This window comes from Gopherus flavomarginatus, chromosome 2 (assembly GCF_025201925.1).
Source record: "Gopherus flavomarginatus isolate rGopFla2 chromosome 2, rGopFla2.mat.asm, whole genome shotgun sequence".
NCBI classification, from domain to species: domain Eukaryota; kingdom Metazoa; phylum Chordata; order Testudines; family Testudinidae; genus Gopherus; species Gopherus flavomarginatus.
The window spans coordinates 171,760,603-171,785,043 of record NC_066618.1 but is presented as its reverse complement, the minus strand read 5'-3'; the positions used below and the strand labels follow the sequence as shown (position 1 = coordinate 171,785,043).

The window sequence follows — 24,441 nt, the reverse complement described above, 5'->3', positions numbered from 1 at the left end:
GTGTAAGGCAGGGAGCTGTACAGTCTTAAATCCCCTCAGTCAGAAAGGTCTGGGACAAAGGACTCTAGTCAACTCCTGTCTCTAGGTAGAGACCTGACTGGGAACTCCTGAAATAGACTATGGAATGGGGAATACAGGTGTAATTACTGTGAAACTGACACTAGTGTGTCCAATTTCATGTTCAGTTAAAAAAAAAGGGAGAGAAAATTGATATAATCTTAAGCAAAGTAAGCAGCCATGAGATAAGAGGGAAGTTTCTCTCGTGGATTGGTAACTGGTTAAAAGCTAGGAAACAAAGGGTAGGAATGAATGGTCAGATTTCAGAATGGAGAGAGGTAAATAGTGGTGTCCCCCAGGGGTCTATGCTGGGACCAATCCTATTCAAGAACATGTTCATAAATGATCTGGAAAATAGGCTAAACTGTGAAGTGGCAAAATTTGCAGATGATACAAAAACTATCCATTCAATGTGCAGCAACAGTAAAAAAAAAAGTGAACAGAATGTTGGGGATCATTAATAAAGGGATAGATAACACTGGTCTACAATTTTTGAGAAGTCATCTGCTTCAGACATAAAATGTGATATTTATTAAGTATTTTGATGTGCTGAATTCAAATATGACAATTAAAACAACTGATTGGCTACGGTTTCTAAGATATTTAAGTTTTTATATTTTATGTCGATGTATATTGTGTAGATAGTAGAGTTTTAATCATAAACACATGAAAAGACCTAGGTTTACAATTTATGATTGCTTTACATGATAATATTTCACCTGTCCTGTTTATGGAACACTTTAAAAATCAGCAAAAGGGTTATATCAATAAAATTTATTATGAAACAAAAAGGCCAAAAACTATTATGTACATACTTTAGTCCTATTCAGTGTCTACTCAGTGCTTCTTGGCTTGTCTCTTGTATTCATTAAATGGAGCATCTCTTGTCACTGTCCAGCAATAGTCTGCAAGCATTGATGGGCTCCATTTGCCCTGATAGCCTGCCAGGAGATTCCACTGCTGTAGAAGTTCAACAGCTCTGCCTTACTCTTGGGTAGTTCCAAATCCCTGACAAGGTCATTCAGTTCACCTTGTGTTAGGAGGTGTGGTTCAGAGGAGGAGGATGGGAGAAAATGTGGTCCTGTGACATTGATGGTTCAGGACCAGAAGTTTCATCCTCTTCCTCATCTGACTCAAGTGAGAATGATTCTGGTGCATCAGGAACCGGCAGTCCTTCTCCGTGGGGTACTGGGCGTATAGCTGAGGGAATGTTTGGATAATGCACAGTCCACTTTTTCTTCTTTGACACACCTTTCCCAACTGGAGGCACCATGCAGAAGTAACAATTGCTGGTCTGATCTGTTAGCTCTCTCCAAATCATTGGCACTGCAAAAGGCAGAGATTTCCTTTTCCTGTTCAGCCACTGGCGAAGATTTCTTGCACAAGTGTTGCAGCATATGTGTGGGGCGCACCTCTTGTCCTGATCTCCAATTTTGCAGCCAAAAGAAAGGTGATAGGCTTTCTTAACCATAGTGGTTCTACTGCACTTTTGTGATGCAAAAGTCACTTCACCACAAACAGAAGTGCACTCTTCACACAAGTACGAGGCATCTCTGCTCACTTTGGCAAAACAGAAATGTGTCCATTTGCAAAATCAAACACTGACAAAGAAGAGAGCATGACACTGTATGATTTCTAGAGCTGATATAGGGCAATTTCTTCAGCAGAGTGATGTAAGCTTCATTATGATTGCATCATCCATGACTTCTAGGAATAACAAGATGCAATTCAAATCATGTATGATGCAATACCAGCTTCAGATTGCATCCTTCATTGTTTTGCCTCAAAAGCAAGTACTGTCCAAACCCAGTCATAGATTTATTCATAGATCCAGTCAAAGATGTATTTTAGTCATTTCTGGTTTAAATTGAGATCCCTTCCCTTTATAACTCACTTATCCTCCGCCATTCCCAAGTCAAGGGTTGTATATACTGACCCAATAGCATACCTTGAAAACTAGAGCCAATCAACAATTTTAAGCATCATTTTCGTTCTCAGTGATCCAGAGTTAGTAAAGTTGGACTACATTTATTTCAGAAGCATTTTGGCTGTAGAGCAGTGTAATAAGAAACAAAATATATTGCCTCTATATAAATCTATGTCATGCCTGCATCTTGAATACTTTGTGCAGATATGATCACCTCCTCTCAAAAAATATATTGGACTTAGAAAAGGTTCAGAAAATAACAAAAGTTATTAGGGATATGGAACAACTTCCATATGAAGAGAGATTAATAAGACGGGGACCTTTCAGTTTGAGAAGAGATGGAATAGGATAGATGTCTATAAAACCATGACTGGTATGGAGAAAGTAATAAGGAAGTCTTATTTACTTCTTCTCATAGCACAAGAAATAGGGGCCACCAAATGAAATTGATAGGCAGCAGGTTTAAAAGAACCAAAAAAAAAAAAAAAAAAAAGTATTTTTTCCACCATACAAAGCACAGTGAACCTCTGGAACTCCTAGCCAGGCCAAGATTATAACAGGGTTTAAAAAAAAAAAAAACTAGAAAATTTCACTGAGGATCAGTCCATCAATGGTTATTAGCCAGGATGGGCAGGGATGGTGTTCCTAGCCTCTGTTTGCTAGAAGCCTGGGAGATGGGATGGATCACCTCATGATTACTTGTTCTATTCATTCCCTTTGGGGCACCTGGCATTGGCCACTGTTGGAAGACAGGATACTGGGCTAGATGGACCTTTGGTCTGACCTAGTATGGCCGTTCTTATGTTATGTAATTAAAGCACACGTGATGACAATGCAAATAGCATAAGAGATAAAATTACATATGTAGTCCATACTGTCAAACTTCAGTGTATAAAGACATACTTAAATCCATTTAGGCACCTAATTAAGGAACTTGATTTTCAGTTGTGTTCTCTTTTTCTGTATTAAATATCAGTTTGGCTCATTGCCTTAGGCTGCTTGTTTGGAACAAAGCCTAGTAGAGACAAGCTTCTTTAAAAAAAGGGGGAGGGGAAGAAAGACCTATTTGATGGTCACAGCTACTGCTATCATTCCTGATTGCACAGTCTATGCAGGTTCTGGCTCATCAACCATAGCTATGTTACAGAAGCACTGTTGCTGTATGCTGCTTGGGAACCATCCAAAGAAAAGCTGATCTCTTGAAAAAAAAAATAGCATCAATGCTGCATCTAAATATAGTAATGCATATTGCAAGCTATGGTAACAGACTATTTGGTAACGCAGAGAATATATGCCCCAACCCAGAGGCACCCGATACAATCTAAACGAGAGTGCAGCACTAAAGATAAAAGGCCAATTACCTGGTTCTGATGGCTTCATCACAGCCATAAGCGTGTGAGAGTCACTTAAGTAAAACATGCTTGTTCAAATACACTTCTACCTCGATATAATGCTGTCCTCGGGAGACAAAAAAAATCTTACTGCGTTATAGGTGAAAGCGTGTTATATCAAACTTGCTTTGATCCTCCGGAATGCGCAGGCCCGCCCACTCCCCACCTCCCCGAGCGCTGCTTTACCACATTATATCTGAATTCCTGTTATATCATGTCATGTTATATCGAGGTGGAGGTGTACTTACAGTGCCTTCTACTGCCCAATTTATTTTATGTTAGTTGGACTAAAATGGAGTTGGAAGGCCACATTTGGGGATCATAACTAGAACTGGGCAGGAAATGGTTTTCCCACCCTGTGAGAATTTGAGATTGAATGTTTCCTGTACCAAATCAGGATGAAAAGTCAACATTTTGAGAGAGTTTTCCCAAACTGAGAATCCAAAATATAATTAGATCAGGTTAAAGGAAGTGATTGATTTTGATAATTTCAAAACATTGTTGCAATTTTAAGCTTCTTACTTTATATAACAAAAAGGTTTAAACTAAAATTTCAGTTCAAGATGACTGTTTCATTCTCCAAACTTTGTATTTTGAAGATTTTGGGAGATGCATCAAATCCAACCTTTTCTCATGAACAATTTTGGTTTTAGCAAATCAGATTTTTCTCCAATAAAAAGCTTTTACTGAGAAAGTTTCCAATCAGCTCCACTCAGAACCCTAATGTGCTAGATGCCACACACACACAATAAATAGAGAAATTCTGCCCCAAAGAGACCAGAGAGAGAAAAAGCAAATAAATAAGGGGAGAGAATGGATTTGAGTCTTGTGATTTTGGGGGAATTTCCCCCAGCTCTTGGGGTTACGTGATTGAGAATCTCCTTAAAAAAAAAAAAGGAATAGTTTTACCTTCTTGGTTGTGGAGGAAAGCTTGAAAACATGGAGACCTAACATTCTAAAATCAGAGGGCAAATAAAACATTTTATTTATAGATAAATAAAAATAAATCCTTCAGATTTAAGTCAAACAAACATTTGAATGACAAGACTGCAGTTATCCTGCCTTCCCTTAATTTTTCCCTACCCCATTATCATCTTACGCACTTTATCCAGTGTAGCCACCAGGTGTCAGTGCTCACACCAATAATATAGATGGTGGGCCCAATCCCTAAACCTTCCACCTGTAGAGATCCCATGGATCTCAAAGGAAGATTAGCCTTTGCAGTGCTTTGACTAGGAAAATTTCACAAGGTAAGGAAGCCATTTTTCAAAGCCTAAAAATATACTTGTTAGCTTATAGTTCCAAAAAGTTTATAATTCATTTAAATAGCAAGTGATTTGCCAAGGCCCATTTCAAAAAGTAGCCATGTTTGTTCCAAACTGTATCAAATTCTCCAGGTTTTGCCTACAGGGGGTGGGAGGAGGAGGAAAAAATTAAAAAGGTTGTCTTCACATCCTCTTCTGAAAATATATTAGGTGGTAGTGGAAAGCAACTGCCCCATTCCATACCACAAAATACTGCAGTCTGCATTTCAGTGGTAGGCAAGTGCTCCGTATACATCACCAAATCTCACTACTATAACTTCCCACAGCAGTTGTATTACTGAAGAACTATCAAATGGTCAATCACAAGAATGAGATTCCCAAGTATGGGTGACAGCACTCAACTTGTCAACGTACACTTGCCTCCTAAGGAGGAAGTCAACACAAATATTATAGGAACACAAACCCTCTCGCATTTCTTCACGTTACCTGTCACACAACACACTTGCCAAGCCAAGAAATCTAGACAGAAACATATCCCTATCAATATCTAGTGAGTACACACCACCCATGTCATTTCAATTTACCAACAGAACATTTAGCAGTCATTCTGCACCTGCTGAACTGGTAGCTGAATCTTTCCTTGGTGCTGCCAATGCAGCCAGTGAATGGCTTCATGAGCCAGTTGAGAAAGGGGTCGGCTGGGTCCCTGAGAATAGCTATTAGCATTTCAATATCACTAATGGCAATCTACTGGTTGGGGGGAAAAATGTCCCTGCTTGCACTGCAGTTTTCTGAACAGTCTTGTGTTCTTAAGTATGTGAGCATCATGCATATTTCCCTGAACAACAAGAAAAGCAGCCCTGTTGATGTTCTCTATACCAAGATGGGCTGGGGCCAGAGTAAGGATGTGAGCTCCACCTACTGACCCACGGTAGTTTAGAACCCCATTGCTGAAACTCCATCCACTATGTCCAGCAAATTGCCAGAATCAGTTCTGTATTGCAGGATATAATCACCAGCCCTACCCACTTGCATAGCAACAGCCACCTCTTTGGATTTTCCAGCTCCCAAGTCATTTCCCACTGACCAGTAGCAGTCCAGTATTGCAAGCTTCCAGAGAGCAGAGAAGCAATTGGAGATAGTCAATGTGCCTCTAATTCTTACACCCCTGCTTCATAGGGAAGGGGGCAAGATTAGCACACAGATACACAAATGCAGCCTTGAGTATCTGAAAGTTCTGCAGCCATTGCTAGTTGTCCAAAACCTGCATTAATGATGCAATCCCACCAGTTAGTGCCCTTTTCTTGGGCTCAGAAGTAGTGCCTCTGTCTGCAGCTGCTCTATGAATGCCACCAATGACCCTGAATTGTTTTTCATTTTGTCCCTTAGCAAAAACTGTCCTCAAAGACATCATCACTTCCCCCATTGTTGCAATACTTCCTGTGGGTCTGCATATACAGGAGAATCATGTGCCCTGTATTTGCAACATTCAATCAGAGATGGTGGACATCAAATATTCCTCATGTGTTTGAGAGGTTCCCCCTCCCTTCAAAAAAAGGTGCTAAAATTGTGGGATGTGGATGACATTATGGGATGGGGAAAGTTACATGCTGGGAACTTGACCCCTTGCTCCCAGAGATCTGTGGGCAAGTCATTTCTATCCCACAATGTATCTACAATACATTGCAAAAAAACTTTCCCCACAGCATTGTGCCACATGGTAGTGTGTGGTGCACTGGGATGCCTACCTGTGGTACACCGCATCTTGCATTCACACAAACGTTTCAGGTGAGTATGCACAGTGCTGATACAAGCAACCAAGTATGCATGTGCACAAGCAATACATAAACTTTGGTGGCTGTATGATGATACACGTGCATCAGCCAAAGTTAGTAGTGTTGACATGACCTGAGAGAGACAGATTGACCCAGACTTTGGTCCTAATCCTCCAACAGGCTACACATGGGTGATTTAGCAGATACTCTGATGGCTTAAAACAAAAATCCCACACCCATCCACTCTCTTCTCAAAATAATGGATTTCCAGAAGAGTGATGGAGGGGAAAAATGCAAACAAACAACACACCTTTTTATGATGGGATATGTTGCAGCATTTCCCAGGATTTGGCAAATGAATTCCTTGGGAAGGTCATTCTTACCATCAGGTTAGATGGAAGGAGGTGGGATTTTTCTAAGACAACAGGATACCAGAAAAGCAGAGTAAAAAGCTTAGTGTTTTCATCCACTGGTATCACTTATTAGAACATAGATCTCTCCTCAGGTAGGATCTCTTCTTATTCTTGAGGAAGGGGAATAAGTTACACCTCCTTGATTCAGACCTCATTTTTTCTTTACTAGTGGGTTCAGCTTTCAAACCATGCTCAGACGCACACTTCCCATTCAAATAATTCATCTCCAAGAATTCATTCTTCCCTAGCCCATATTTGCATTCATCCACTGTATCTACTACTCACTATCCTCATTATAAAGAGCAAATCAGAGTGAAGAACTGAATTTCTCTGAGGATGAAGCTTAGAAATGAAAAAGGCATAACAAAAATCACGTGATCTTCAACCATTATATATCTAACCACTGAACATTTCTGCTGTACACCAGCCAGATCACAGGCACTGAACTTCACAGAACCTGCAAGCTTCTGAGGAGACGAATCCTCACATGACTCAGTATCACTCATACTTTTGTCCTACCACATGAAGGCCCTTTTGTAGACATCCATCTGCACCCACACATCAGAGAAGCACAACCATTAGTCCATTAACAGCCCATTACCACTTCTATTAAAATTGCCTCCTCAGTCTTGGTAGGTATTATTCTGTTTTATACTCATCACTTTTCCTTATGTGACTTTACTGAGACAGGAAAGATCCACAACCTCCCTCAATTTCAGAGCAGCAGGCCATTTCATTGCTGAATTTCAGACTTACTAATCGTTATCTGTCTATCTGTGCAGGAAAATGTTTGCCAGAGATTCAAACTGTGATGAACAAAGCCCTAAAGGTCACAAGTTTAATGATGTTTGTCTGCACAGCTCACTTTTCATCGTGAAGTTGAAAGTGCCCAGTAGACGCCTGATGAATAGGGAGGCAAGCAAAAAAACCACCAAACAAAAACAAACACACAATAAACCTCTGATATAATCACAGCAAAACTGGTATGAGACTCAAGTGCAAAAGCCTTTGGAGCTTCTGAAACAGCAACATGATCAATGCATCACGGTCTTACTCATAGCTTTTGGGGGGCATATGCAGGGTGAAACTGAAACCTGACAGGGAGTAATTCCCCTTCTTCCTGAAAGTCAAAAAGATTTTTAAAAAAAAAAAAAAAAAAAAAAAAGAGGGAGAAGGAGATGGGAAAGAAGAAAGGTGAAAGATAACCCTGACTGAAAACAGAGTGCTTTCTCCCATTTAAAGGTTATCTAAGACAGAGGAAAGAGGGAATTCTGTATGAGTGGTTGAGGCTCAGAATGGTGGAGAAAGAAAGCTGATGAATTATGGATAAAGTCTCCTGCCTCCCTGCCCCCATACATTCGTGTGTTTTTTTCAAACAGCACCCAACAGACTGAAGGCTCAATCCTCTTCACTATCTGGCTGCATGACTGGTATGTTCAATGCACGTCCATGACCTGACCACATGGCACTGTTCAGAGGACAAAATCAGAGGGAATGAGGAAAAAAAGAGAGAGGGGGCTATTGGGATGCTAAGCTCACCCAGAGCAAAACGTGCAAAGGTCAAGAAGGGCAAAAGAGGATAGTCTCTCTTGTGAGAGACCGCGAGTGAGCAATTGCAGTCCCTGCAAAAAACATACCCTCAGCCATGGAACTATCCAGAAAACTTCTCCTTAAACTTCCTGCCTGCCATATTTTAAAAATTAATTTCCAGCAGGAATTTTCTAACCAGTTGGTGTCCACATTTAGACTTAAATGGCTTCCCAAACCACACAATAGGTTTTCTGTCACTTACCACCCTATTTCCTAGGAGTTCAAGGGTAAAACTACATTGAGGCCTGTCACTCAAAAGTTAGGTCACCATAACCCCATTGTTCAGAGGTCTAAAATATCCACACTCTTGATCAGTGTAGTTGAGTTGACATAAGTCCCCAATGTAGATAGAGCCAGGCTGATGCGAGGTTGACAGAAGAATTCTTCCGTCAACCTCGCTACTACCTCTTGTGGAGATGGATTACCTATGTCAATGGGAAAATCTTTCCTGTTGGTGTAAGTCAGTGTTTCCCGAACTTGGGACACCGCTTGTGTAGGGAAAGCCCCTGGGGGGCCGGGCCGGTTTGTTTACCTGCCCTGTCCGATTGCGGCTCCCTATGGCCGTGGTTCACTGCTCCAGGCCAATGGGGGTAGCAGGAAGCGGCGACCAGTATGTCCTTCATCCCACGCTGCTTCCAGCAGCTCCCATTGGCCTGCAGCAGCGAACCGTGGCCAATGGGAGCCAGGATCAGCTGGACCTGAGGACGCGGCAGGTAAACAAACTGGCCCAGCCTGCCAGGCGCTTTCCCTACATAACCAGTGTCTCAAGTTTGGGAAATGCTGGTGTAAGTAATGTCTGCACTGAAGCAACACATCTGTATTTAGAGTGTAGACAAACCCTGAGTAACCATAAAGGTTTAAAAAAAAAAAAAAAAAAAGAAATCCTGGTATGCTGTAGCAAATTATACTGGTTACTGACATTTTATGGCATCTCTGCAGTACACAGCCTTCCAGCACCAGGATCTTGCATTGGTTTAGTGCTGACTTAAGGACGTGTACCACACACTGAATCATCAATATCACTTCCTGCAGGTCCTGGGTTCTCCTTGGGGCTCTTCCCGTCAGCCACTGATATAGCCCCTCCCTCAATAGCTTCTGAAATCTGACGAGACCACTGCATATTGTGAATCCTACTTTTTTCTGAGCAGTAAATAAATTCCTGTGTATTTCAGGGATCAGGGTTTTGTCTTACCCCAGACAGTAAAACCCAGCACCCAGGGCACATGCCCCATGGGGTGGGACATAGAGTACATCTAAGGGATGTCTTTTTGAGGCCTGTATTCACAGATTGGAGATAGTGGAGCAGGAGGGGTAGAAGTGGACCTAGCAATGGAAGATATAGACAACCCACAATGCCTGCTCCTGGGAAAGGATGAGGAACTAGTTTGCAAAGGGATTTAGGTATTAAACCACCAAAATAGAGAGGTTCAACAATTTATGTTCCTTCAAGTCACATGTAAACATATAAAATAGTGAAACCAAGTTTAAACATGGATTTAAATCAATTTGTCCCATTTTGCACAAAGTGACAGACATTTGTTGGAAATAGCAGTTGAAATTTGGAAACTTTCCACAGTGTCTGAAATTAATTGTATGCATCAAATTAGCAACGGCCATCAGAAGCTCCAAAAGTCAGCAGTATTTTTCATACTGAAGAACATTTCAAACTTAAAAATTAAGGAAAAAAATGGTTTGATCCAAGCCTGTGAGAGTATGGAGAGTAATTTCACACCTAGGAGGATTTAACCTTAAGAGAGGGAAGGTAATGTTTGCTTCACCAACCTGGCACAGGGATAAACCTTTAACTTGTGGATAGGAGTCCATCGGCCAACAATCCATGGAGAGGAAGAAAACCATATTGTCCCTATGGGCAGGGCAGTAGATTGTCACTCAAGACCTAGGTTCTATTAAGGGTTCTGCTATGTGAAACTAGGCAAGTCACTTTACCACGCTGTGAGTTTCCCCACCCTTTATCTGTTTTGTCTCTTTAGGTAGAGAGCCACCACCCTAAAGAGCTTACACTTCTGTTGATTCAATGCTTACAATGGGGTGCCAGCCTTGGTCAGGGACTTTATGTGGTTACCAAAATGCAAGCAAATACTAAACAATCTTACTGTGTTTATTTCTATACTCTTCTCATTTCCTCTTTCCCCACAAAAAACAAAACAACACACACACACACAACCACACACAACTTATTTGGGCTAATTGCAATGTTTTGGATGCAGTTCTCTTTTACCGTACTGAAAAGAACCAGGCAAAAATTGGACAGTCAGATGTACAAAAATGAAAAAAAGATATGTAACCTTTTCTTTTGCAAAAAGCTGCTGCCACCAAGAACAGCCTCAATCTGCCAACTGTACAACTTCATGATTTTATTGTCAAATACATTTCCCAGATTAAAAAAGGAACATTGAAAAGGTAAGAAGTATTTAACTGATGGACTGAGCAAAGTTATCTTTTTAAAAGGCTGGAACATGCTAAGGAATGCACATTGTTTCTTCCAGACAAAGACTCTTTAAAAATATTTTTATTTCAGAGCTTCTCTCTTATCTGAATGGCTTAATTTATATAACTCTGCACGGTTTTGCAACAAATCAGATTCAAGTGTATCGTCTGTGAGCTACATAGAAAGACAGCAGTAAGAACATTAATCTGTTCTTTTCATAATATGCTGGCTCTCAAGAAGTTCCCGCAGTCTGGTATTAGCAAGCCATTCATTTCATTTATGATTTTAATGACTAACGAAAAGAAATAATGAAAATGATGATTGCTTGTTTGTTACCAAAGGGGTGCTGTAGTTAACCACCAGAAAGACGATTAAGCATCATAAAATTGCCCTTGAAATCTGACTCTGTGACAGTCTCCTCTGATGTGCTATACTATCAGTTCATAAGGAAGTAAAAACATAAAATAAAGGTTTTACTCATTACCACATTAAGCGACTGGTTAGATAATTTCACAAGATTGGTCAGAGGAAAAGGTGTCTAGGCAAACAAACCAATTAAGGTACAGGAGGGTTAAATTATTCAACAGTGAAAGAGGACTTAGATCCAGATTTTCTTCTTCGACCAATGTTGCAGACATAAAATAAACTTGCCTTATAAGAACATAGGCTTTATGAATCTCAGCTATGCATTGCCTCTGTTGTCCTCCTGTTTGGTGGACTTGCAGACCTACCTATATTTGAAAAGGAACCAATAGAAAAGGCAATAGAAACTTGCACACTCCTATTGCTACATTCCTGTCTCATGCTCAGAGTGTAGTATCCTGTGCTAGTAGATCTCTGCATCACAGTTGCTCATTTATTCCCCATTGTTTTTACCCTGTCCCTGAATCAGTTCTCCTGCTTGTTCAGTTTTTTGCTACTAACAGCTGGACCACAGACGTATGGAACTGCAGGTGGAAGTTCCAAATGGCAAACAACTAGTCCTACTCTTCGACGAAAGGTTACATAGACACACCAAGCCAATTTTAAACCGTAGAAAGACTGATTGTTGAAAATACTTCAATAGTTTATGATTATAGAGCATTCAAGTTCTCCAGACAGAGAGAGAGTTTAAGGGGCACGCATGCAGCCTGTATCTTGCACAGTTTCCCAGATCCTAGCTGAACAATCCCTCCTGACCACTCACTAGATTGCTGTGAGAGTAATCCAAGCCTCTGAATCCCGGGGTATTTTAAGCCTTCCTGGATCTCAGCAGGCTCCAGCACTGTTTCCTCCCTTAGCACACTTCCTGAAGACTCTCCATCTGCTACCCCTTCATGAAACAGATTTTGAGCCCTCTTCAGGCTCCCCCAGGACCAGTGCTTATTCTCAAGATACCCCAGTATCTTAAATACATTTAGAACTACGCTCAAAAGACTTCTGGTTTACTATTTAACTCTCTCAAGAGGCACATCATAGTTGTGAAGCAGATAAATACTTTGCCTGGAGTCGAACACAGTTGCTTTTTTAACGTAATCACAAAGCACAGAAGTACAGATCATTTAACAAACAAACATACATCTTATCCACAATGTCTCTTACTAGGTCACTTTTCCCTCAGGAAGCCTCTGGGCTCAGGAAGATTGAGGCAGAGGGCTCTGCCTCATACAGGCCCCTACAGTTTGGAATGCTTCTCTCTCCCCTGAGCCCAAGGAAGATGGCTAAAGACCCAGATATAAAAAGTGAGCAGATCACCTATCTTTTACACTCTCTCCTGCCCGGTGACCGCCCCACTTTCCAGCATCAACAAGTGATCACAAACCCTTCCAGGTGACAGTTGCCTACTCAACTTCTCCTCTGCTAAACTAGTTCCCACACAGGGAAGCCATTCTATTTGTTCAGTGCTCTCTTATTGAAATAGGATCACTCTAAACATCAAACCACCCTTGCTTGTTATTCTTTTAACATTGCAGTGTCATGGATCTAGCTGGGCACTCCTTTCCAGTCACACACCTGACTGCCATGAGGTGAATCCAAGCTTTTATGTCCCTGGATCCTCCTGTGGTTGTATGTGAATGGAATCCATCTATTACCCCAATCCCAGGGGTCAATAAGCACACTATCTGGACCCCCCATCCTGAGAGTTGGAGACTACTATCCACCTGCCTGGGCACAGCACTCAACTTTCAGACTCCCTTGTATTTAAAAACACCCTCTCTCCCAGAAGGGGTGATGCTTATGGTTTACAGTTTACTTCTCTGAAGGCACACTAATTATGAGTCATGTAATATACAGAGACTTTGGGCAAAATGTTTGACGCCCTTATGCACGTTCACACTTAGTCATGTAAAGCACAGGAAAGTACAGCTCATTCACAAAACAAACATCTGAAACCACAATGTTCCTCACTTTCAAGCTCACTTTGACTTCTTGGGGAACCGTCTGGGTCCAGGAAGACAGGCAGCTCCCTGCCTCATGCCAGCTGTTACAAGCTGGGTAGTCTCTCCCCCCTCCCGAGAGAAAATGACTCAATTGCAAGACTGCTTCTGCCTTTTTAAAACTTTTGTTCTGTGTTTGGATTTAATAAAACATGATGTCAAATAAATATTTTAGTTAGTTAAAGCCCATATAGGTTACTAGTGGTTCCTTTCTGGACATTTCAAGAGTTTAGAGTAAGAACACCACACAGACCATTATTTAACGTGTTAAAAGGTCCAGCTAAAATTCAGCTTATTGATAACACACTGGACTCAGCAAAAATTCAGAGTGGTTAATAAAGTACAGGCCTACTAGGATAATGATGTTCATTCATCCAAAACGTAGCCCTCTAATGTTATACTTTAGCCAGCACCTTTGGTTAACAGAGAAGAGATTTTGGGATGTTTGTGAGATAAAAAGACTAACAAGAGATTAATATCTACTAACACCTTCCAGTCTCATCGTTAGTAGACCTCCCCATGCCAGCTTTCCCATATAAGCACAAATCCTTGCCAGGGGACTTTTGACAAGGTAACTTTTCCCCCTGCTAAACCAGTTCCCCTGAGTGGGAATTAGGGCTGGCCTTACCATGAGGCGAACTGAGGCGGCCTCCTCAGGTGCCATACTGGGCCGATGGGAAGGAGGGAGGCACCACTAGGACCTAGAGTGTAGAAAGTTGTGTCTGCTGCTGGTGCATATTTATTCTCTCTGCTCTAGATGCACAGAGATGTTGGAGTGCTGTGCTAGAGGAAAGAAGGCACAAGAGTGTCAAACAGATGGTTAAGGATTAATGTCTCTTACCTGTAAAGGGTTAAGAAGCTCAGTAAACCTGGCTGACACCTGACCAGAGGACCAATGGGCGGACAAGATACTTTCAAATCCTGGTGGAGGGAAGTCTTTGTTTGTGCTGTTTGTTTTGTTCGTTGTTCGCTCTTGGGGCTAAGAGGGACCAGACGTGCAACCCAGGTTTCTCCAATCTTTCTGAAACAGTCTCTCATGTTCAAAATAGTAAGTACTAGCTAGAAAAGGCGGATTAGTCTTATGTTTGTTTTCTTAACTTGTGAATGTGTATTTTGCTGGAAGGATTTTTTTACCTCTGTTTGCTGTAACTTGAATCTCCGGCTGGGGGGGGTGGGGAAGTCCCTCTAGTCTATATGAGCTGAATACCCTGTAAACATTTTCCATCCTGATTTTACAGAGATAGAAAAAAAAAAAGTAAAAGTTCTCTTTAATTAAAAGCTCTTTTTTAAGGACCTGATTGATCCAAGGAGTTTGGATCATAAAACAGAGAGGAATTAACCTCCCCCCCCTTTTCCCCCCACCAATCCTTGGTGAGTTCAGACCCAATCCCCTTGGGTCTTAAACAAGGAAAGAAATCAGTGTAGCCTCTCAGGGTAGCCCAGGGAGGGGAAAGTCTGGGAGGGGGAAAGGAGGGCGGATGGTTTATTTCTCCTGGTTTTAAGACCCAAAGGGTTTGGGGCTTGAGTTCCCCAGGGAAGGTTTTGGGGGAACAGAAAAAGTGTGCCAAACAGTATATTTTGGCTGGTGGTAGTGCTATCAGATCTAAGCTAGGAATTAAGCTTAAAAGTGTCCATGCAGGTCCCCACTTTTGGACGCTAAAGTTCAAACTGGGGGAAAAATACTGTGACAAAGAGACATAACAGGCAGGCAGGAGAAAAGGTGAGAGGGAATAACAGAAAGCAGCAGGAGTCGCAGAGAGAGAGAGAGAGATCGGAGGAGGAGCGTCTTATGTACCTCTCTAGCAGCCCCAGGAGCCTGGGCAGATTAACATCAGCTTCTCTGGGAGCTTCCTGTTTCCTGCTGCTTCCTTGAACCCACCTGAGGAGAACAGGAAGTCAATTGAAGTAGTAAGCCCTTAAGAGGCTGATATCTTCCCTCACTCAGGCCCTGCTACTAGCCTGTTTATTTGTCCCCTTCAACTGAGTGTTGAGAGCCACTATAGCTGGCACAGAACAGCAGTCATAAGTGAAAGAAGAAAATGCCCCTGAGGCAGCATTCAGAAAATGCAAGCAAGCAAAGGAAGATTTTTTATCTAAACAGGAAGGAGCTCTCCTGAGATACATAGACACAAATGTTCACGGTGAGCCTTCCGGCCCCAGTGAGGATGTGAGTGGCAAGGCCGGCTCTAGCAATTTCACTGCCCCAAGCATGGCTGCATGCCACGGGGGGCGCTCTGCTGCTCGCCGGTCCCGTGGCTCTGGTGGACCTCCTGCAGGCATGACTGCGGATGCTCCACCAGAGCTGCAGGACCACCGGACCCTCTGCAGGCACGCGTGCGGGAGGTCCACCGGAGCCGCCTGCTGCCCTCCTGGCAACCAGCAGAGCGCTCCCTGTGGCATGCCACCCCAAGCACGCCCTTCGCACGCTGTGACCTGGAGCCAGCCCTGGTGAGGAGATGATTGCTCTTCCAGTTAGTCAGAGTGCAGGTGACCTGGCAGCTACTGCAGCATCCATATCTCCATCTCAAATGGATGTAACCATGCACATTCCTGAAGAAAAATGTAAATCAGAGAAAAGTGTGGTGGAGGCACAAGAAACAGCTGCTGCTGAGTTTAGTTCCTTCAGTCTAGAAGATCCAGGACTTTGGGCCCACTTGAGCAGTAGCCTGAGGGACTTCCTTGTACTGCATAGGCCACAGCAAGTGAAAAACTTCATGTTCCCCAAAGACAATGAAAATAGAAGTTTCCACCCAACACAGTACTGGTGTGAAATCCCAGTGGTGATAAAGGGTAGAGGCCATGCCTTATGCACTCAAAAACCCAGAATGCTGCAGATTGCTTTTGTTGCAAACTCTTCTAGTCTAATGTTCCAGCCACATTGGGCTCTACAGGAACAAAGGACTGGAAAAACCTAGCTAGAAATCTGGCATGCCATGAGAAGGCAGCATATCACCAGAGAACACTTCATAGGTGGAACAAGCTTGAGATGAGATTAGGGTTAAAGGCCACCATAGATGATCAGCATCAAGAGAAGATTGCATCAGAGACAATGGCAAAATGTTCTGAAAAGGCTCACTGTCATTGTGAGAATGCTTGCTACCCAAAACCTAGTACTGTGTGGTACTTTAGATCACTTGTATGTGCCAAACAATGGAAACTTCCTTAAAATTGTGGAGCTGATGGCTGAGACTGATGCTATACTCCAGAAGCACCTAAGAAAAATCACCCAAGAAATGTACATACACCGCTACCTTGGGAAAAAAATTCAAAAATGAGATCATACAGTTACTGGTAACAAAAGTCAAACAGAAGATTGTGGCAGATCTGAAGTCAGTAAGATATTACTCTGTTATTCTGCACTGTACACCTGACATCAGCCATACGGAACAAATGACATTAATGGTGCATTTTTTAACAACAGAACCTAGTGAAAATGTCCCTGCAGTGGTGACTGTCAGAAAGCATTTTCTAGAATTTATTGACATTGATGATACTACAGGAGCAGGTATGACAAATGTGCTTCTTAAAAAGCTGGGAGATACTGGAATTGCGATAGCTGACATGAGAGGTCAGGGCTATGATAATGATGCCAACATAAGAGGAAAGAACAGAGAAGTGCAGACACGGATGTGAGAATTAAACCCACAAGCTTCTTTTGTCCCATGCAGTTCTCATTCATTGAACTTGGTGGGTCAGTGATGCAGCATCAGCTTCTAGTGAGGCTGCTGAATTTTTTTTAAATGCAATTCAAAAGCATCTATGTATTTTAATCTGCATCAACTCGATGGCAAAATTTGAAGCAACATCTGGGAACGTCCCCTCTGACACTGAAACCACTGAGTGCCACATGATGGGGAAGTTGAGTGGAAGCAATAAAGCCTAACACACACCAAATTGGGAAGATAGATGATGCCATAGTTGCCATTATGGAGGATAATGCTATGATAGGAATTGTTCGTGGGAGAACAGTGGCAGAGGGAAATGGAATCACCAGTAACATACATAACTTCAAATTTCTGTGTGGCCTTAGTGTTGTGGCATGACATATTGTGTGAAATAAATGTTGTAAGCAAGAGACTCCAAGGTGTTAATCTTGACATATCTGGAGCAATGGAACAACTGGACAAAGCAAAGTCATACCTACAATCTTACTGGTCAGATAAGGGATTTCAAAATGTTCTGAAAAGTGCACAGAAGTTGGCAGAGGAACTTCACACTGAAGCTCTTTTCCCACCCGTTCAAGAGTCACTGAAGAAGACGACAGTTTGATTACAAGGCACGGGATAATCTCATAAAAGACCCCTAACAACAATTCAAAGTTGAATTCTTTAACCAGGTGCTAGATTGTGCAATATAGTCAGTTGAAGAACATTTCATGCAGCTCAAGGAACACTGCAGTATATTTGGGATGTTGTATGATATTCCAAAACTCCTCGCTATACCTGAAGGTCTACACCAGCAATGCAGGGCACTAGAGACAGTGTTGACACATGATGACATGCGCGATGTTGATGCGAGTGGTTTAGGTGATGAACTGAAAGCCCTTTCAAGATACATTTCAGCAGGGTCAACTCCAAAGGCTGTTCTGGAATATATGTGCACAAATAAGATGACCACCCTTTTTCCAAATGCTTTTGTTGCTCTGCACATACTTCCAACACTTCCTGTAACAGTTGCCAGTGGAGAACGCAGCTTCTCCAAGCTAAAGTTAATAAAAACACATCTACACTCCACAATGACACATGAAAGGCTTGTCTGACTTGCAACCATCTCAATAGAGCATTAACTGGCCCATATCTTGGACCTTCAGGAAGCAGTTCAAATCTTTGCAATCAAGAAGGCACAAAAAGCACCACTTTGATTATTCAAACAGATAAAAATGCCAGTGTTTATATGCAGACAAGAAAAATTAACTTTCAAACACCTGAACAGCAAATGTAAGTGTTACTTAAAATTTTTGAACAAGGCATTTTAAGTTGTTAGTTCTCCTTTATTGGTGTGGGTATCAGAGCAGTACCATGAAAGGAGAAGAACAGGAAGAAGGCAGAATTGAGACCTTTCAAAGTTTTGGCCCATGTGAAGGGGGCAGGGGCATGAGGGAGGCATGGGCATTTTCAAGTGCCAAAATGTTGTAGGCTGGTCCTGGTGGGAATCAGTCTTCTGTCAGAGTGACTAGATTTCCAATGGCTGGATATTTAAAGTCAACTACCCTCTATTGTCAGCCCTGTGTTCTTATGTTGGGACTTCAACCCCGTGTGGAGGAAAAGGACAGAGACTGTGAAGTAGCACATTCAAAAAGGAGTTGGCAGCTTCATTTATGTATGTATCTTTCCAAGTTCATAGTCTTATACGGTATTCATATATTGTTAGGACAGTACCAAATCACAACAAGAGGCTAACAGATAATAGAGAAGGCAAAGCACTTTGAAAGTGCAGCTGGAGTTTGCAGCTTGGAAGAGATATATAAATACTGTTGTAACCCAGGACTGCTCAGTGTGACACTCTGGCCTGCTACAGCCTTAGCTCATGCAGTAAGCACTTATGCATAGAGGTCCCAGGTTTGATCCCAGCCGTCACTGCAGTGTCATGTGCAATACAGCAATTAGCGTAACACTTCAACCAGAATTCTGAAGTTTGTTTAGACAGATTGCCAAAGTGTCAAATGCTGTAAATCCTACATGTAAAGCTTACAAAGTCCTCATGTCTTCATTGTCTATTGTGCTTATGAAGCCTGCAAAGTGTCAGATATGTTGTTACTATGATGGAACCCTCACAACTCTTACAAGACTGCGATTTCAAAGATTGTAAGGTGGGTTCTGTAATTTCCATATGAAACACCAATATAAATTGGAATAGAATCAGAATTTAGGCATTTACAAGCTCTTCCGGTAAACTAACAGGTTTTATGTTCTCCGTAAACACTTCATTTCACAGCGGACAATTTTTACAAGCCACAATGGAAAAATGGCAGTGTTTAACTTTCAAGAGCATCACGTATATGATGTGGCAGATGAAGTTGTAACCAAAACGAGCTTCTCTTCATCCCCAAAACATACTTTTTTCTACATTGTGTGTCTGTTGAGCTATCACTACACAAAGCTCTCCTGTTTTTCAAAACTCAGGTCAGAGCTGGAATAGTACCTGAACCTTTGAAAAGGTGATATGAGATCCTCTAATGGAGGGCACTGTAGAAATGTAAAATATATACTAATAGTTACTACTAAAATATTACTAATACTCTGAACTGAGTAAAAACAAAAAAGCATTCAGAGATCACTTAGTTTTGTTAGTGCATTGTATCCTAATTCAGTGAACACCAGTGCTTATTATAAATATTTTGACATTGGAAAGCATATGAGGGGATTTCACAGGAAGCCTTTTTCATGCTGTGATGCTTCACATTTATCAAGACAAAGAAAACCCAATCATCATTTGAGAAAGCATGGCTTTTTCTATTCACTATATTAAGCAACTCTAATTATGCAAATGTTGCTTCAAACCATAGGCCCAATCCAGCAAGCCCTCCAGCATGCATGTAACTTTACTCACCTAAGAAGCTCTACCAATAGTTTAGCTTCCACATACCTTTGCAGATATTTTGACTACAGTGAGAACTGTCACATGAGTAAAGCTATACATGAGCTAAAGTGTTTTTAAGGTCAGGGCTATAGTGAAGGGAAAGGGGATACATCACAGTTTCTCCTTATTATAGCAGTTAGAGGATTTAAAATAGGCCTGCCTGAGAGCATAGCAGCAAAAAACAGACAAAAAGATATAGCATACCGCAGAACTTCAGGTCTCAACCAAGGTATGAGAGAAAAAATATGGGGGGAGGGGTAATATCTACTTCTAAACTTTCTGGAGCATACACTCCCCTCCCCCGAGCTTGTACAGCACCATGCACAATGGGCCAATCCATAACTGAGACTAGATGCTACCACAATACAAATAATAAAAATCCCATGGTCCAAAACTAAGCTGCAATTTCACCAGTTATCTTTATTATCGAGTAAATAGCAATTGCAAAGGGAAAGTAACCATGTATGACTATCTAATTTACATGAAAGTGACATCAAGTTACTGTTGTAGCCTAACAAAAACTGTATTAAAGTAAGAACTTTACCAATGGCACAATGATTGGTATAAATAGGGCATTTCAAGAATAGCTCGTTTGGGGTATGCAGAATGATTCTGATAAAGTAAGAGCTGATTTAAGCTTAATTCAAAACACTAATCATAGCTAATTGGATCTTTTATGAAGTTTGGAAAAAAGCAAAGTTACCATGATGTACTTTATTCTCCCCCACCCCCTTTCCATTCTTGGGCACCTCTTCATTTCTTGATGCAGAAGTGAAAGTGGGGAAAACACTGAAAAATATGATGTTTTCTGTATTTCTCACCTGAGTACAAGTAAAAAACCAAAACCAAAACCAAACCAAACATGAAGAAAAGTTTCTAGCTCAGTTTGCAAATTAAGAAGCTTTTGGATAAGGACTGCACAGATATCCAACAGCATGTTCAGTCCAGCAACCTTTACTAACGTGAGTAGGAGAAAATTACTTGCCTGAGCAGTCCCAGTGATTTGAGGCTGTTGGTGTAAGTAAGAAGCCAATTGGACTGTTTGCTTGAATATACATTACTCACTCTAATAAAGGCTGCAATATCAGGCAACCTTTTGCTATTCAGTTGCCATGTTAGTTGAAGACCTCTCTTATGTAATAATCTCTGTGGGAACACATGAGAACAGAATATGACTTTTCTTTGTCCTACCTTGTTTTAAAGAGCTCACAACTTTAATAGTGAACCAGAATAGATAGAGGCATACTGCTAAGTCTGTTTATCAATAAGCAACCACCTTCAGGCACCTCCTCATAGCCCCTCACCTCAGTTTCCCTTTAAGTCCCCAGAAATCCCATGAAAGCTTGTGTTCTAGACCATACATAAGTCTCACAGCATAATCCGTATAGTCAATTCTCTTCTATCCCTCTGCCTGGACAGTCACCTAAGCTCTCTTCTGCAACACCATTCTCCCTAATGGGAATTCACGCAACCTTTTTACTGGAAGTATCTTTGCCAGGGGAGTATCATTCACTCTCCCTGATCCTTTCACAGTTCTGGGCCCAGCTCTTCATCAAGGAGATGTCAGCATGTACTCACCCACTACTCCTCCTTCCTTCAGCTCTCCCTAGCCCTTGGCTCCAGCTCTTCAGCTTAGACTCCACAGACAACTCCCTTTGCTGCTTCCAGTCCTTTTGCCATTAGTTCTGGCTCTCTAACTTTCAGACACCAGCAAGCAAACCCTTCTTACAAACTCTCCTGCCTTCAGCTTTCCTCCAGAAACCATCTGCACTCCCTGGTGGCTCTTAACACCTACACTTTCTGAGTAAACCAGTCTGCTCAGATTTTGAGTTCTCTTTCTCACCAGGCTTCTTACAATTCCCCAGGTGCTGTCTCTCCCTCTTAATTGGCTGAGCTAGGCACACCTGGAACAGAAAAGGAAAGCTGAGCTCTGTTTAATTATTCTCAGGGCAATATACTATAGAACTTTCACAATTGGCATTTTGAATTTTCTGGTAGCCTGGCAGGGGAGATACTATGATCACGAAGGTGGTTTTCCCAGGGTGAGGCTCAGCAATTGCACTGTGGATGTGCTGACCCTTGCGATTTCCCCAAATGCAGGAAACTCGACTGCATAATTTGTGGTAGTAGGGGACTGCATTTGTGCTCTCCCCTGGGGAAAAAAAAAGTAGCTATCTTTTATGGATTATTGGTATGTGACACTATCACCATACACTGCATAAAAGGTCTTTGACTGGTCAGGAGACAAATTAGGGTTATATGAACGTCCAAATTTTGAACTAAGGAGATTAACAATGGTTGAGACCCTATTTTAAGAAGAATTGACTAATTTGTAAACATTGCATTAGTGACTGTGGAGGCCCTATGTTTCCCTGAGGCAAGTTTTATGGGAAAACGTGTATTGTGATTTAAACTGATAGGTCACCGCATTTTAACATTAATTGATTATTATTTTTGCCCTGAAGCTTTTTATAATTATTGCTGTGAACTTAATTTTCTCTTAATGTAGAATTCAATGAACATCTCTTGCATAGGGGGAAAAATATAATCAGATTTAAACAACATTATTTCCTGCTAGATACTTAAACAAATGAGCTTATTATTGCTTTAGTATGGAAGGGGGAACATCACCTCCTTCTTATATTTTAAATTTAATTAAGGTCATAGAATGATCATTTGCAAATATGGTGTAAACAAACATATGAAACCACTGATGTACAATGCTATCCCTTGGTTGTTTTGCATCTGAACAAAAGGAAAAAAAAGACTAAAATATCAGAATTGTGATATTATTTAGTGTTGTACTATACAGTATGTGTATATAATTCTTTTACATTTGTAGTCATTCAAAACAGGAGTTTTCCCTACAGTGGGTTTTATGCAGTTGAATTTTGTTAGATTCACTAAGTGATGCAGAAAAAGTAATTCTATACCATGGGAAATTCTTTCTTTTAAGTTAATTTCTAAAAGCCTCTGCAGATTGTCTGAAACATCATCATCATTTCATCTGAGGTGCTATGAATTATATTTAGGTTCAGTTGCAGGATAAAGGTACACATATTCTATTTCTAAAACGACACAATATCACTGATAGTATAACAAATAATAATAATAAAGAAACCCATAATTTTTAGCCCTGTCATTGAAAACATCAAAGATGGGTAAATGTACAAATGAGTATATAATTAGTAAATATCTTGCTGAGACAGTATAATACTCTTGTCATTTTTGTTTTCCTTTCTCAGTAAATTAGACAAGATTCCAGTAGATTATCTTATAAGAAAATTTTATGCAGATCTCTTTCTACTTCCCCCTGCCCTACCATAAGCCTAAAAAATGTTGCATTAAAGTGGACCTGTAAAGGGAAAAATAGCTAATTATTATTTATTTACAATTGTGTCCACTATATGCTAAATAAAGCTGTGTGAATAACCTATTTTTTGGTTCAGCGCCAAATATATATAAGTTAAAAAAATTAAAATTAAAAAACAAATAATAGAAATATAAGTTTTGGTTGACACGAAACAATATTTTTTCAGCAAGCCAGACAAAAAATTGTTTGAAGTTGAATGAAATATTTCACTTCTTGTTTTCTTAAAACTTTAAAAAGAAAAATTGAAATAGAGGGCTAAATTAAAAGTTGTTTTGAATAGAAAAATTGAAACATGTAATTTTCACCTTTTCAGAGTTTTTTTAACCCCCTCCCCCTCAAAAAATCAGTGAATTCCATATGAATTCAGTAGATACTTTGGTTAACTCAAATCCCCTTTTTTTAAAAAAAAAGTCAATTTTTTTTTTGCCCAGCTCCAAATGTGCAGAAAGGAGGGTCCTTGCCCCAAGAAGCTTGTGGTAGGAGGATAGACAAGTATTATGAGATTAAAGGAAGGGTGAAGAACTTTATGTAATAGTTCAATTCACTCTTTCCATTTTGGTGATTGCAAAAGTGGATCAAGGAAGGAGATGAGTGCAAGGAGACAGCCAGCTAAATCAGATGGGACAACATAGGAACTGAAGTCACTAAGGATGAGAGTGGGATAGTAAGAAGAGAGGAAAATGGGATGAGAGATATTAAACTTAGAGCAGAAGGGATTGAGGGTGGAGTCAGGGAGCAGTAGATAAGGGGGAGCAAAATGTATATAGGTTGATAATGTAATTCAAAAAGAGGAGGGGGAGTGTGTGGGGGGCAGAGGACAAAGCAAAGGTGGAAACTGCAGGAGGAGGAGTCTTATACCCTCTTGTGGGGGGCTGATACACTCCCTATTTTTCCTTCTATTAATTTGCTTCTTTATGATATATAAAGGCATCATGACAGGGCTTGTGAAACTGTGAGGGGTTTTTGTTTGTTTTAATTCTGCTCATTGTTTACATTAGAAATTTAGGATTCTGTGTCAGTCAGAGAACTGGTGAAACTAGGGCTTGTTCTTTCCTTGCAATTAGGCTGACATAGTTACATCAGTCAGAGGTATGAAAAAAACACATCCCTGACCAACATAGCTAGGCCAACCTAACCCCAGTGTCAACACAACTATGCCGAGGGAAGAAAGCTTCTGTTGATGCAGTTGACTTTGTGTGGAGTGG

General features: G+C 41.0%; 1 protein-coding gene and 1 non-coding gene across 2 annotated transcripts in view; one reads left to right on the top strand and one right to left on the bottom strand.

Annotated features, from left to right (window-relative positions):
- LOC127044950 (uncharacterized) overlaps positions 1–24,441 on the bottom strand; it is a 239,287-nt gene that overhangs the window by 204,445 nt on the left and 10,401 nt on the right. The window lies entirely within an intron of this gene.
- Positions 21,855–22,018, top strand: LOC127046094 (U1 spliceosomal RNA). The gene has a single exon (XR_007772955.1). It is a non-coding gene; the product is annotated as a U1 spliceosomal RNA (small nuclear RNA).